Source organism: Drosophila persimilis, unplaced genomic scaffold (assembly GCF_003286085.1).
Source record: "Drosophila persimilis strain 14011-0111.01,24,50 unplaced genomic scaffold, DperRS2 tig00001078-arrow-arrow-pilon, whole genome shotgun sequence".
Classification (NCBI taxonomy): domain Eukaryota; kingdom Metazoa; phylum Arthropoda; class Insecta; order Diptera; family Drosophilidae; genus Drosophila; species Drosophila persimilis.
Genome location: NW_020825410.1, coordinates 346,850 through 361,820, shown reverse-complemented (window position 1 = coordinate 361,820; position 14,971 = coordinate 346,850).

Genomic DNA, 14,971 nt, shown 5'->3' with positions numbered 1-14,971 from the left:
TGAGGTGTATGTGGCACAGTCAAATGATAACTTATTCCTTTCTTAACGCAGAACTCACGCATTTCATTCGACAAGTATTCTCTACCGTTGTCAATGTACAAATTGACAATCTTGAAATTAAAATGAGCCTCGCTCTTTGCTACAAAATCTTTAAATACATTGAATACATCTGATTTATATTTTAACAAATAGGTTACACAATAATGTGTAAATTGATCTACGAAGATCACAAAATAATTTTTATCGTCTAGTGTAACTGGTTTAATGGGGCCACATACATCTGAATGTATTACAAACAAGGGACGTTTTATATAACTTTTATCTTTAGATTGCTTAAATGGCAACCTAGCCTGTTTCCCATTTAAACATGACTCACAAACTTCATCTGATATTTTTAAATTAACAAGAAGATTACTGTCATTAAATAAATTCAAGCAATTTTGCATTGCTTATATGCCCCAACCTCTCATGCCATAATCGATAATTATTTTTGTTCCTAGCATCTACACTGTATGCTTGGAATTTGACTACAGGTATATCCAACATACCTGTATGTTTAACAACAATTACTCCATTTTTTGATATGGAGACACCACCACAGTCAAACTTAATTGACATCCCTGCCTGTTGCAGACGCTTGACAGACATGAGGTTTCCTGCTGCCTCCTTGCAGTAGAGCACATCCTCCAGTGTGATATTGTGTCCATTGTGCAGCCGCACAATTCCACGCTTAGTGGCATATAAAAACTCGCCTTCTTTTGCCACAGCGATTTTAATTGGCTGCTCCAATTCGATGCAATCGAGTCGAGTTACAGCGAGTCATCATTGATCTAATGATCCGTTGCACCAGAATCGAGTATAAAACCGAGTTCATTATTTATTTGATCACTCTTTTTCATTTTCCGCATCATAAATGCGAACCCGTGGCCCGATGCTGCAAGCTGAGCTTGTTTATTATGTTTATAATTTTCTTTGTTTTGATTTAACCTTATAAACTGGTAACAGTCTTTTTTCATGTGCCCTTCTTTGCCACAGTGATGGCATTTAATATTACTTCTAGCTTATCCCTTAAATAATATCTTTTGCCGTGTGTTTCCAAACGTTTTACGATTATTAAAATTGTTATTATTTCTTACAACTGCCTTCATGACTTTAATACTTGTATCAGTACTTGCATTTCTTAATTTGGTCTCGTAGTCGAACAATTTATTTTTTACAAACGCTAATGATAGAGTTTCATCTGACAAAGTTTCGATTGCCGTGATGACACTATAGGTGACATTATAGGTTGAAGGTAGAGTCTGCAGCAAATGTGCCACGTTGTCCATCTCATCCATTTTAGCGCCCGCCCCTAACAACTCACTCACTGTTTCATCAAAAATAACAAAATGACTCGAAAGTGTCATTTCACTTGAAAGTTTGAGTGTTATTAAACGTTTACGTGCAGCTAATTGCGACGCAAGGCTTCTACGCTCATATATGGCGTCTAAATTCTTCAGAATATCACGTGCCGAAATGTCGCCTGCCGCGAAGTTTAGAAATGCGTCGCCTAAATATTGAATTAAAATGCTCTTCGCACATCGCTCTGCCCTTTTCCAATTATCATCTACTTCGTTAGGCATTATGTTATCGACTACTTGGAGCACCTCTAATTCAGCAAACAAAGCTCTGATTCTAAATTTCCATATAGAATATTTCTCGCCACAAACAGGCTTAATATGTTGCTTATTTCTTTCCATTTTCTATGTATGTATATATTATACACACACACACACTACAAAAAAAAACTACACAAGAACGCACGCGGAACTAATTTCACAACTATTTGTTATTAATTTAATTGATTTAAATTGGCGTGGACTGGGCCCATAACCTATTGGTAGACTAGCTATGACAATTAGTAAACGGAAGACAGTACCAAGTTATGTTTTTCTTTAAAGATTATTTATGTATTTCTTGATTACTTTTTCTGCAACACCGGTCCACACACTTGAGATCACAAAAGAAGAGAGAGCGTCGACACTTCAAGTGTGACCAGACTAACTCATAATAATAATACCTAACATATCGATAATATTATTTAATGTTATTATTTGAATGTGGGAATAGGCGTATTCCAACAACCACAAACGCCGGCGAGTACCCGGTGGATTCGGACTCCCCTGAATTTACGGTCAGCATTATCTCTGGCCATTTCTCATCCCAGTTCCTCTGGTTCCCTTCGGTGAACTGAGCTATCATAGTTTTCACTGTCCGGTTAGTTCGTTCCGTCGGGTTCTCCTGCGGCGTGTACGGGGCCGTGAACTGATGCCGTACACCCATCTGCTCCAAAAACCTCTTAAAAGCTCTACTGGTGAACTGGACGCCATTATCCGTGATCACCACCTTCGGCACGCCAAACCGGGACACAATGCGCTCTCGGAACGCTTTTGTTAGTGCTTCCGCCGTGCCCTTTCTCAAGGGGACCAACTCGGTCCATTTCGAGAACTGATCCACCATCACCAATAACATGGCATTCCCATGCTTTGACCTGGGCAGAGGGCTCTCTTATGACTCTCTCTCTTAGATCCTTTGGGACGCATAACTTCCATGATGCTATCTCCTCTTCTCCAGCCTGCTTCCTCGACGTAATCCGGATATTTCCTCGGTTCCGTCCTCATCCTCTCTTTAACCTTTTTAATCCATCCGCACTCTGCCTCCGGCTCGTGTCCCTTCTCTGCTTCCTCCTCGGTGGTTCTCAGGCATCGCTCCGCCAATGGCTGTCGGGACAGTGCGTCCGCCACTACGTTCAGCTGCCCTTTCCTATATGCCACTTCGAAGTCGTATTGTTGTAGCTCCAGCGCCCACCTGGCGATCCTCCCTGTTGGGCTCTCGATGCTGTTCAACCATTTCAACGCCATGTGGTCTGTGACCACCTTGAAATGGTATCCCTCCAGATAGGGCTTCAGCTTTCTTATAGCCCATACAATGGCCAGACACTCCTTTTCGGTCGCTGAATAGTTCTTTTACGCGCTATTCAGGGTCCTACTGGCGTATGAGATGACCCTCTCGCCCTTCTCCGTCTCTTGCGTCAGGATCGCCCCCAGTCCGTAGTCGCTGGCGTCCGTCTGGAGCACGAATTTCTTTGAGAAATCTGGGCATGCCAACACCGGGTCTGCTGTCAGCCGCATTTTTAACGTCCTCGAACGCTTGTTGCTGCTCCGTTGACCATTCCCACTTGGCCTTCTTCTTCAGCAAAGTGCTGAGGGGCTGCACCAACGTGGCGAATCCCTTTACGAAACGCCTGTACCAGGAGGCCACGCCCAAGTATTGTCGTAGCTCTTTGACACTCGCTGGCGGCTGCAACTCCTTAATGGCCGCCACTTTCTCGGGATCAGTGCAGATTCCGTCTCCCGTTACCAAATGCCCCAAGTATCGTAGCTCCTTCCTAAAAAATTGACACTTGTCCACATTTAGGCGCAAGTTTGCGTTCTTCAACCGCCGAAAAACTTCTTCGAGGTTGCGCTTGTGCTCCTCCTCGGTACGGCCGATGACAATGATGTCGTCTTGGTACGCGAACGCGTGCGGCATCATCTCGGGGCCTATCACCTGGTCCAATGCCCTCTGGAACGTAGCCGAGGCTGAGTGGAGTCCGAATGGCATCACCTTCCACTGGAACAGCCCTTTGCCGGGCACCGTGAACGCGGTGAACTTTCTACTGCCTTCCTCCAGTGGTATCTGCCAATATCCGTCCTTTAAGTCTAAGCTACTAATGAACCGTGCTTCCCTGAGCTGGTCCAAAATATAGTCTATTCTTGGCATGGGGTACGCATCCTTGATGGACTTCGCGTTTATCTGTCTGAAGTCCACGCATAATCTCCACTTTCCCGTCTTCTTTTTGACCATCACGATGGGTGAACTGTACGGACTCTTCGATGGCTCAATACACCCTCTTTCCAGCAGTTCGTCAACCTGTTGGTTGATTTCGGCTTGCATCTTGGGATTTTTGGGATAGTAACGCTGCTTGAACGGCTGGGCATCACTCATCGTGATCGTGTGTGTAGCTATGTTCGACACTCCCTTCAGTTCTCGGAACTCTTCCAACTCCTTTGCCAGGAAGTTTTCAACCGATCCCTCCTCCGCTCGCGTTCCGTCGGATGCGGGCTCGACAGACCCTTCCGTGTTCGCTACCACCGCCACTGACAACTTCTCCTCCAACCGCCCCTGGCGGTGGCCTCTCGCAGGGATCACAACCCTGTGTCCCGCACAGGTCACCTCTGCTCAGACCGCGGCGAAGAAATCCCATCCCAGGACCAGCTCATCTATTACTCCGGGCATCACGAGAAGCGGAATTGTAACGATCTTGTCCCCGAAGGCCAGCTCCACCTCGATCTGGGAATTGATTTCCCGGCTGCGTCCGTCAGCCAGCCGCACCAGCTTCCTCGTCTCTTTCTGTCGCCTCTCTTCCCCCAGTCTACTCGCCGCCTCGCAGCTGATAAAACTGCTTGTCGCCCCGGTATCGACCGTTGCTTTCCAGTTGCTGCCCGCGATCCTCACCACCGCCGACAGCTGGACATCCTCCTCCGTGAGTTCTCCTACGAGCTTTGGGGGGCTTCGTCTTGCGACCCTGGCACGGCCCTCCGCGGCTTGGGTCGCGCGGCGTTTCCCGCTTTCGGGCAGCACTGCCATGTCGGGGCCCCTACCTTGCCGCACCTCCAGCAGAATGTTATAGGTCGGCCATTGCATGCTTGTGCCCAATGGCGGTCACTCCCGCATCGTCGACACGCCTGGGCTGGGTTTTTCACGAACCCCGCCTCTATGTTCGTGTTCGCTTGGTCGTCCCGCCGCGTTGGGACCGGCCTTTTTTCCCCTGTCGAATCAGAGCTGGCTGCCGTTTCGCCCTGGCAGCGGCGACATATCTCCGTTACTGCCGGACGAGGCCGTCAGCCATCGGGTGCTACAGGGGGACAAACGGATGACGGGTCGGCTCGCACAACTGTGAACTGGGAACTGAGGCGCAGCCGCTCTGGTTAGTAATACCCGGTGCGGTCTGCGTCTCACACCGCCCCTAGGACACAGAGGGTTGCGAGCGAGCCGTCACCCGCCGTAACTGTGCACACCGGTGGAAGTGCGACTACACTATCCCCGTGAGGCCGGCTGGAAACAGGTCCTAGCACGGTCATGTCTCTGCTAGGATGCTGGCAAATGGTAGTCGGGCGGAGAGAAGAAAACTCTCAGTGAAATTACCCCAATCCAAGGTGACACTGTTATATGCCGAGGGATGCATGAAGATCACAAAATAATTTTTATCGTCTAGTGTAACTGGTTTAATGGGGCCACATACATCTGAATGTATTACAAACAAGGGACGTTTTATATAACTTTTATCTTTAGATTGCTTAAATGGCAACCTAGCCTGTTTCCCATTTAAACATGACTCACAAACTTCATCTGATATTTTTAAATTAACAAGAAGATTACTGTCATTAAATAAATTCAAGCAATTTTGCATTGCTTATATGCCCCAACCTCTCATGCCATAATCGATAATTATTTTTGTTCCTAGCATCTACACTGTATGCTTGGAATTTGACTACAGGTATATCCAACATACCTGTATGTTTAACAACAATTACTCCATTTTTTGATATGGAGACACCACCACAGTCAAACTTAATTGACATCCCTGCCTGTTGCAGACGCTTGACAGACATGAGGTTTCCTGCTGCCTCCTTGCAGTAGAGCACATCCTCCAGTGTGATATTGTGTCCATTGTGCAGCCGCACAATTCCACGCTTAGTGGCATATAAAAACTCGCCTTCTTTTGCCACAGCGATTTTAATTGGCTGCTCCAATTCGATGCAATCGAGTCGAGTTACAGCGAGTCATCATTGATCTAATGATCCGTTGCACCAGAATCGAGTATAAAACCGAGTTCATTATTTATTTGATCACTCTTTTTCATTTTCCGCATCATAAATGCGAACCCGTGGCCCGATGCTGCAAGCTGAGCTTGTTTATTATGTTTATAATTTTCTTTGTTTTGATTTAACCTTATAAACTGGTAACAGTCTTTTTTCATGTGCCCTTCTTTGCCACAGTGATGGCATTTAATATTACTTCTAGCTTATCCCTTAAATAATATCTTTTGCCGTGTGTTTCCAAACGTTTTACGATTATTAAAATTGTTATTATTTCTTACAACTGCCTTCATGACTTTAATACTTGTATCAGTACTTGCATTTCTTAATTTGGTCTCGTAGTCGAACAATTTATTTTTTACAAACGCTAATGATAGAGTTTCATCTGACAAAGTTTCGATTGCCGTGATGACACTATAGGTGACATTATAGGTTGAAGGTAGAGTCTGCAGCAAATGTGCCACGTTGTCCATCTCATCCATTTTAGCGCCCGCCCCTAACAACTCACTCACTGTTTCATCAAAAATAACAAAATGACTCGAAAGTGTCATTTCACTTGAAAGTTTGAGTGTTATTAAACGTTTACGTGCAGCTAATTGCGACGCAAGGCTTCTACGCTCATATATGGCGTCTAAATTCTTCAGAATATCACGTGCCGAAATGTCGCCTGCCGCGAAGTTTAGAAATGCGTCGCCTAAATATTGAATTAAAATGCTCTTCGCACATCGCTCTGCCCTTTTCCAATTATCATCTACTTCGTTAGGCATTATGTTATCGACTACTTGGAGCACCTCTAATTCAGCAAACAAAGCTCTGATTCTAAATTTCCATATAGAATATTTCTCGCCACAAACAGGCTTAATATGTTGCTTATTTCTTTCCATTTTCTATGTATGTATATATTATACACACACACACACTACAAAAAAAAACTACACAAGAACGCACGCGGAACTAATTTCACAACTATTTGTTATTAATTTAATTGATTTAAATTGGCGTGGACTGGGCCCATAACCTATTGGTAGACTAGCTATGACAATTAGTAAACGGAAGACAGTACCAAGTTATGTTTTTCTTTAAAGATTATTTATGTATTTCTTGATTACTTTTTCTGCAACACCGGTCCACACACTTGAGATCACAAAAGAAGAGAGAGCGTCGACACTTCAAGTGTGACCAGACTAACTCATAATAATAATACCTAACATATCGATAATATTATTTAATGTTATTATTTGAATGTGGGAATAGGCGTATTCCAACAACCACAAACGCCGGCGAGTACCCGGTGGATTCGGACTCCCCTGAATTTACGGTCAGCATTATCTCTGGCCATTTCTCATCCCAGTTCCTCTGGTTCCCTTCGGTGAACTGAGCTATCATAGTTTTCACTGTCCGGTTAGTTCGTTCCGTCGGGTTCTCCTGCGGCGTGTACGGGGCCGTGAACTGATGCCGTACACCCATCTGCTCCAAAAACCTCTTAAAAGCTCTACTGGTGAACTGGACGCCATTATCCGTGATCACCAAACGCCAAACCGGGACACAATGCGCTCTCGGAACGCTTTTGTTAGTGCTTCCGCCGTGCCCTTTCTCAAGGGGACCAACTCGGTCCATTTCGAGAACTGATCCACCATCACCAATAACATGGCATTCCCATGCTTTGACCTGGGCAGAGGGCTCTCTTATGACTCTCTCTCTTAGATCCTTTGGGACGCATAACTTCCATGATGCTATCTCCTCTTCTCCAGCCTGCTTCCTCGACGTAATCCGGATATTTCCTCGGTTCCGTCCTCATCCTCTCTTTAACCTTTTTAATCCATCCGCACTCTGCCTCCGGCTCGTGTCCCTTCTCTGCTTCCTCCTCGGTGGTTCTCAGGCATCGCTCCGCCAATGGCTGTCGGGACAGTGCGTCCGCCACTACGTTCAGCTGCCCTTTCCTATATGCCACTTCGAAGTCGTATTGTTGTAGCTCCAGCGCCCACCTGGCGATCCTCCCTGTTGGGCTCTCGATGCTGTTCAACCATTTCAACGCCATGTGGTCTGTGACCACCTTGAAATGGTATCCCTCCAGATAGGGCTTTAGCTTTCTTATAGCCCATACAATGGCCAGACACTCCTTTTCGGTCGCTGAATAGTTCTTTTACGCGCTATTCAGGGTCCTACTGGCGTATGAGATGACCCTCTCGCCCTTCTCCGTCTCTTGCGTCAGGATCGCCCCCAGTCCGTAGTCGCTGGCGTCCGTCTGGAGCACGAATTTCTTTGAGAAATCTGGGCATGCCAACACCGGGTCTGCTGTCAGCCGCATTTTTAACGTCCTCGAACGCTTGTTGCTGCTCCGTTGACCATTCCCACTTGGCCTTCTTCTTCAGCAAAGTGCTGAGGGGCTGCACCAACGTGGCGAATCCCTTTACGAAACGCCTGTACCAGGAGGCCACGCCCAAGTATTGTCGTAGCTCTTTGACACTCGCTGGCGGCTGCAACTCCTTAATGGCCGCCACTTTCTCGGGATCAGTGCAGATTCCGTCTCCCGTTACCAAATGCCCCAAGTATCGTAGCTCCTTCCTAAAAAATTGACACTTGTCCACATTTAGGCGCAAGTTTGCGTTCTTCAACCGCCGAAAAACTTCTTCGAGGTTGCGCTTGTGCTCCTCCTCGGTACGGCCGATGACAATGATGTCGTCTTGGTACGCGAACGCGTGCGGCATCATCTCGGGGCCTATCACCTGGTCCAATGCCCTCTGGAACGTAGCCGAGGCTGAGTGGAGTCCGAATGGCATCACCTTCCACTGGAACAGCCCTTTGCCGGGCACCGTGAACGCGGTGAACTTTCTACTGCCTTCCTCCAGTGGTATCTGCCAATATCCGTCCTTTAAGTCTAAGCTACTAATGAACCGTGCTTCCCTGAGCTGGTCCAAAATATAGTCTATTCTTGGCATGGGGTACGCATCCTTGATGGACTTCGCGTTTATCTGTCTGAAGTCCACGCATAATCTCCACTTTCCCGTCTTCTTTTTGACCATCACGATGGGTGAACTGTACGGACTCTTCGATGGCTCAATACACCCTCTTTCCAGCAGTTCGTCAACCTGTTGGTTGATTTCGGCTTGCATCTTGGGATTTTTGGGATAGTAACGCTGCTTGACCGGCTGGGCATCACTCATCGTGATCGTGTGTGTAGCTATGTTCGACACTCCCTTCAGTTCTCGGAACTCTTCCAACTCCTTTGCCAGGAAGTTTTCAACCGATCCCTCCTCCGCTCGCGTTCCGTCGGATGCGGGCTCGACAGACCCTTCCGTGTTCGCTACCACCGCCACTGACAACTTCTCCTCCAACCGCCTCTGGCGGTGGCCTCTCGCAGGGATCACAACCCTGTGTCCCGCACAGGTCACCTCTGCTCAGACCGCGGCGAAGAAATCCCATCCCAGGACCAGCTCATCTATTACTCCGGGCATCACGAGAAGCGGAATTGTAACGATCTTGTCCCCGAAGGCCAGCTCCACCTCGATCTGGGAATTGATTTCCCGGCTGCGTCCGTCAGCCAGCCGCACCAGCTTCCTCGTCTCTTTCTGTCGCCTCTCTTCCCCCAGTCTACTCGCCGCCTCGCAGCTGATAAAACTGCTTGTCGCCCCGGTATCGACCGTTGCTTTCCAGTTGCTGCCCGCGATCCTCACCACCGCCGACAGCTGGACATCCTCCTCCGTGAGTTCTCCTACGAGCTTTGGGGGGCTTCGTCTTGCGACCCTGGCACGGCCCTCCGCGGCTTGGGTCGCGCGGCGTTTCCCGCTTTCGGGCAGCACTGCCATGTCGGGGCCCCTACCTTGCCGCACCTCCAGCAGAATGTTATAGGTCGGCCATTGCATGCTTGTGCCCAATGGCGGTCACTCCCGCATCGTCGACACGCCTGGGCTGGGTTTTTCACGAACCCCGCCTCTATGTTCGTGTTCGCTTGGTCGTCCCGCCGCGTTGGGACCGGCCTTTTTTCCCCTGTCGAATCAGAGCTGGCTGCCGTTTCGCCCTGGCAGCGGCGACATATCTCCGTTACTGCCGGACGAGGCCGTCAGCCATCGGGTGCTACAGGGGGACAAACGGATGACGGGTCGGCTCGCACAACTGTGAACTCGGAACTGAGGCGTAGCCGCTCTGGTTAGTAATACCCGGTGCGGTCTGCGTCTCACACCGCCCCTAGGACACAGAGGGTTGCGAGCGAGCCGTCACCCGCCGTAACTGTGCACACCGGTGGAAGTGCGACTACACTATCCCCGTGAGGCCGGCTGGAAACAGGTCCTAGCACGGTCATGTCTCTGCTAGGATGCTGGCAAATGGTAGTCGGGCGGAGAGAAGAAAACTCTCAGTGAAATTACCCCAATCCAAGGTGACACTGTTATATGCCGAGGGATGCATGGCCGGGGGGGTGCCCGGTCGCTAATATGCGGACTCTGGATACCTGCCGACCTCCAGTTTAAATCAGGCTTCCCGGGGCAAGCGGGCTATGCCTCGGGTGACCAACCCCTTCCCGCCTACTCGTGGGAACAAAACTGCCAAACAAATCATATATAACAAATAAAAACACCGCAAAGGAGCTCGGTACTCCTCTTAAAGTACCGGAGGGACAAGCCAATCCCTCTGCACCAGCGCCTGGGAAACCGGGTCCAAAGAAGACGGGGAAGGAGACTGAGTCGGTCCACCGTCTTCAGGCAGCAGCCGCAGCGAGGGGGGGCCCGAAAAGCCAATCGGGTCCTTCCAAGTCGGGTGGCTCCAAGGGCGAAGCGGATACCGGTGTGGCTGCCAAGCAGAGCGTAATCGCGGCTGGTAAGCGCACCGGGACCGAAGGTCCCTTGGGACCCCCGGCGGGCAGCGTCTCTGCACCACGGGGAGGAAAGCCGTCGTACCAGGACAGGAGACGAGCGGCCTTCATCCTGTCCAACGAAGACCCGAATTTCAAGGCGTCAGCCGAAGGAAAGGAGCAGAGGCTGTGGGCCTGCTCAATCCTTCCTCTGTTCCAGCCAGCCAAAGCCGGAAAGGGCGCAGCCAAGGCCCCCAACAAGCGGCAACGCTCAGCGGAGGACCCCGCAAATCAGCCAGGTCAAGCCCAGCAAGCCAAGCGGGTGAAGACCCACCTCACGAACCGGTCGTTCGCTGAGGTGGCGAGGGGCAAGACCCTGATCGGTGTCCTGGACAGGGGCGCCGAGGACGGCCATGTCCCCCGCGATAAGTGGCACCTGGTGGAGAACGAGCTCCAGGACCGGTTCCTACTGGAACTGGAGGAGAACGGCGGACCACCGCCAAAGTGTGAGGACGCAGGGTGGCATCAAGGCAAGGTGAAAGCCATCGCCTGCCAAGACGCTCGCTCTGCGGCCCTCTACATGAAGGCGGTGGCGGCCCTAAAAGAGGTCTATCCAGGGGCGAAACTGGAGGCCGTGAAGTGGGAAGATGTCCCTAGTCGCCCGAGAGCCAGAGCGTGGGTCTCGGCTAAGCCTGCAGAGCCTGAGAAGATCCTCAGGTTACTGCAGGTCTGCAACCCCCACCTTCCTACAGCCGATTGGAAGGTGGCAAAGGTGGAGGATATCCAAGGGCAGAGGCGCCAGATTATCCTCGTCCTAAATGAGGAATCAATAGATCTCCTCGCAAAGTCGGACGGTGTAGTGGATTATGGCTATAAGAAGGTCACCATATCCACGTACAAGTCCGATCGCAAGGGCAGGCAAGCGGAGGTCGAGCCAGACCCGGAGCTGCCGGAGATCCCGAAAGAGGGGGCCTCGTGCGAGGAAGATAACCCGGCGTCGGATGCGGCGTCCATGATGTCGGACGACATCCTGGACGACTACGCGTTCGACGAGAGCGACCTAGCCAGAGGTCTCAGCCATATCGTTGTCGGGGAGGAGCCGGAGTCCCCTGACAGCGATCCAGAAGTAACAATGGTGGAGGCGAGCCTCAGGAATGTCGTTGACGCTCCTGCAGATAAACCTCCACCATTGTAAGGCAGCATGCGCTGCTCTACTGCTCCACCTGGCCAAGGGTGGAGCCGACATAGTACTCATTCAGGAGCCCTGGATCCTCGGAAACAGGGTCTCCGGTCTGAGGACTTCTGACTACAAGCTATATGTAGCTGAAACCGCAGGTAAAACTCGTACCTGCATTCTTGCAAAAAGAGAGTTGCACTTATTTTTGCTCCCAAATTTCAGCAATGAAGACCACACCGCAGTGAGCCTCGAAGGCCAGGAGCGCTCACTGAGGATCTGCTCCGCATACATGGGGCATGAACAACCAGACCCCCCTCCACACGCGCCTCTCCGGGCTCTAATCGCAGACTGCTCGGCCAAGGACATCGGCCTAATTGTGGGGTGTGATGCCAATACACATCACTGTCAGTGGGGAAGCACTGACACAAACGAAAGGGGTGAGTACCTTTTCAGTTACTTACTGACCACACAGATGGTCTTATTAAACCGGGGTAGTGATCCCACCTTTATCATTAAAAACCGCAAGGAGGTCCTGGACCTCACGCTTGCCTCTCATGAGATACAGCGTAACATTGTATCCTGGAGGGTCCTGGAAGAGCACTCCTTCTCGGACCACAGGTACGTGGAAACTGTCTTCTCCTTCTCAGTGCCGAAGCCAGTCCGATTCCGGAACATCAGGCGGACAAACTGGACTCGGTATTCTGACTACCTCTGTCGTGTTCTCCCTGAGCCCCCATCTGAGGAGGAGTTCTCCACGGAGGCCACGACTCGTCTTCTTAAGATCTTTACCGACGCCTGCAATAAGGCGCTCGACAAAGCATGCCCCTCTGGCAAGAACAGAGGCCGGAAGAAACCTGAATGGTGGAATCCGAAACTGGGTGAACTCCGGAAAGCCTCCCGGAGACTCTTCAATAAAGCTAAGGCTGAAAACGTTGAGCAAAACTGGGCCGAGTACAAAGCCAGTCTGTCAACCTACAACAAAGAACTTAGAAAAGCCAAACGCGCCTCCTGGCGTAAGTTCTGCAGCGAAATCGAGAGTAACTCAGAAGCCTCACGCTTGCGCAGAGTTCTCTCGAAGACAACACCCACCCTGGGCTACTTGAAGAACACCGACCAGTCGTGGACTACGTCCAGCGAGGAGTCGCTAAATCTTCTCCTAAATACCCACTTCCCTGGCTGCGATGAAAACAGACCCAACTAACTCGCGCCTCCTTCCGTCGCCTCAAATGCCATCCTGAGACTGCTAAGCCAGGAGAACATTTCCTGGGCGATCAGAAGTTTTAAACCCTACAAGTCCGCGGGGCCAGACGGCATTTTCCCTGCCCAACTGATTCACGCGGGACACAAAGCCATTAACTGGCTCAAAATAATTTACGAGGGAATCTTCTCCCACGGGTGCATTCCTGACACCTGGCTTCAGACCAAAGTCGTATTCATACCCAAGGCAGGCAAGCCCTCGGACACTGCCCCAAAAGATTTCAGACCCATAAGTCTATCGTCTTTTCTTCTAAAGGCGATGGAGCGGCTCCTGGGGCTGCATCTAACGGCGTGCATTCTGTCCAGTCTGATCTCAGACTCCCAGCATGCCTATCGGAAGGGAAGATCCACCGAAACGGCCCTACACTCGATCACATCGATCATCGAAGCGTCCCTTAATTTTAAGGAGTACACCCTAGTAGCCTTCCTCGACATAGAAGGCGCCTTTAACAACATCCTTCCGACCGCTATCACGGGCGCACTGACGGATCTGGGCGTTGACTCCAGGACGGTGAGCTTGATCGATCAGATGCTACAATGCAGGACGGTTGAGGCATCACTGGGGACGTCAACGTGTACCAGATTTGTCAGCAGAGGCACACCGCAGGGCGGAGTCCTCTCGCCCCTCCTATGGAACGTGGGGGAGGGGTGGCTGCCGCGTGGTGGCGTACGCGGACGACGTTGCCATAGCATTCTCCGGAAAATTTCCGCAGACGTTGTGTGAGTGCATGACAAGTACTCTCACGAAACCCGTCTAAAACGGAACTGGTGCTTTTCACTAGGAAGTACAAAGTTCCGGCACTGATTCCCCCAAGACTATGTGGGGAAACGCTAGTCTTCAGCAACAACGCCAAGTATCTTGGCCTTATCCTCGATAGAAAGCTCGATTGGAAATTGAGCATAGAGGATAGAGTAAAGAAGGCCACAGTGGCCCTCTATACTTGCAGGAAAGCCATCGGACTAAAATGGGGAATGACCCCATATATAGTTCGGTGGCTCTACACCGCCATCATACGACCAATCATGCTCTATGGAGTGGTGGTATGGTGGCCAGCCTTGGACAAAAGGACAGGCCTCAATAAACTCAGCAGAGTTCAACGCATGGCAGAGCTATGCATAACTGGCGGGCTACGCACTACTCCAGGGGAAGCCCTGGATACTGTGCTGTACCTCCTCCCGGTTGATCTCATGGGAAAGAAGGTGGCAACACTTTCCGCCCTCCGAATGAGAGAAGCCAGACTGTGGAAAGCATCCGCGGTTGGGCACTCGGGAATCCTGATGAGACTCCCGCAATTACCAGAGAGGACAGATTACTGTATCCCCAGTGATCACCTCTCGACGCCCTTCCAGGTATCAATCCCATCTAGGGAGGACTGGGAGATGGGCGAACCAGGGCCTGCAAATGCGGTCCACTTCTACACTGATGGCTCAAAGCTAGACGGCCGCGTGGGAGGCGGAGTCTACTGCAGCGAGCTGAACATCAGTCATTGCTTCAGGCTCCCGGATCACTGTAGTGTGTTCCAAGCGGAGGTTGAAGCCATCAAGGAGGCCACTTCGATCGTCTCCAAACTACTCCTAGATACGCACTTAGTGTGCGTCTTCTCGGACAGCCAAGCAGCTATCAAAGCTCTAGGCTCATTATCGTCGAACTCAGCGACTGTAAATGACTGCCGCAGGTCTCTGCACGAGATCGCAGAGCAGTTAGATCTTTTCCTTATATGGGTTCCGGCCACAGGGACATCGAGGGGAATGACGCCGCCGACGAGCTAGCCAGGCAGGGTACTACGATTCCTCTCCTATCGGAGAGGGAGCAAGTAGCGATGCCCTTGGCTACGTGCAGGCTCCAAACGC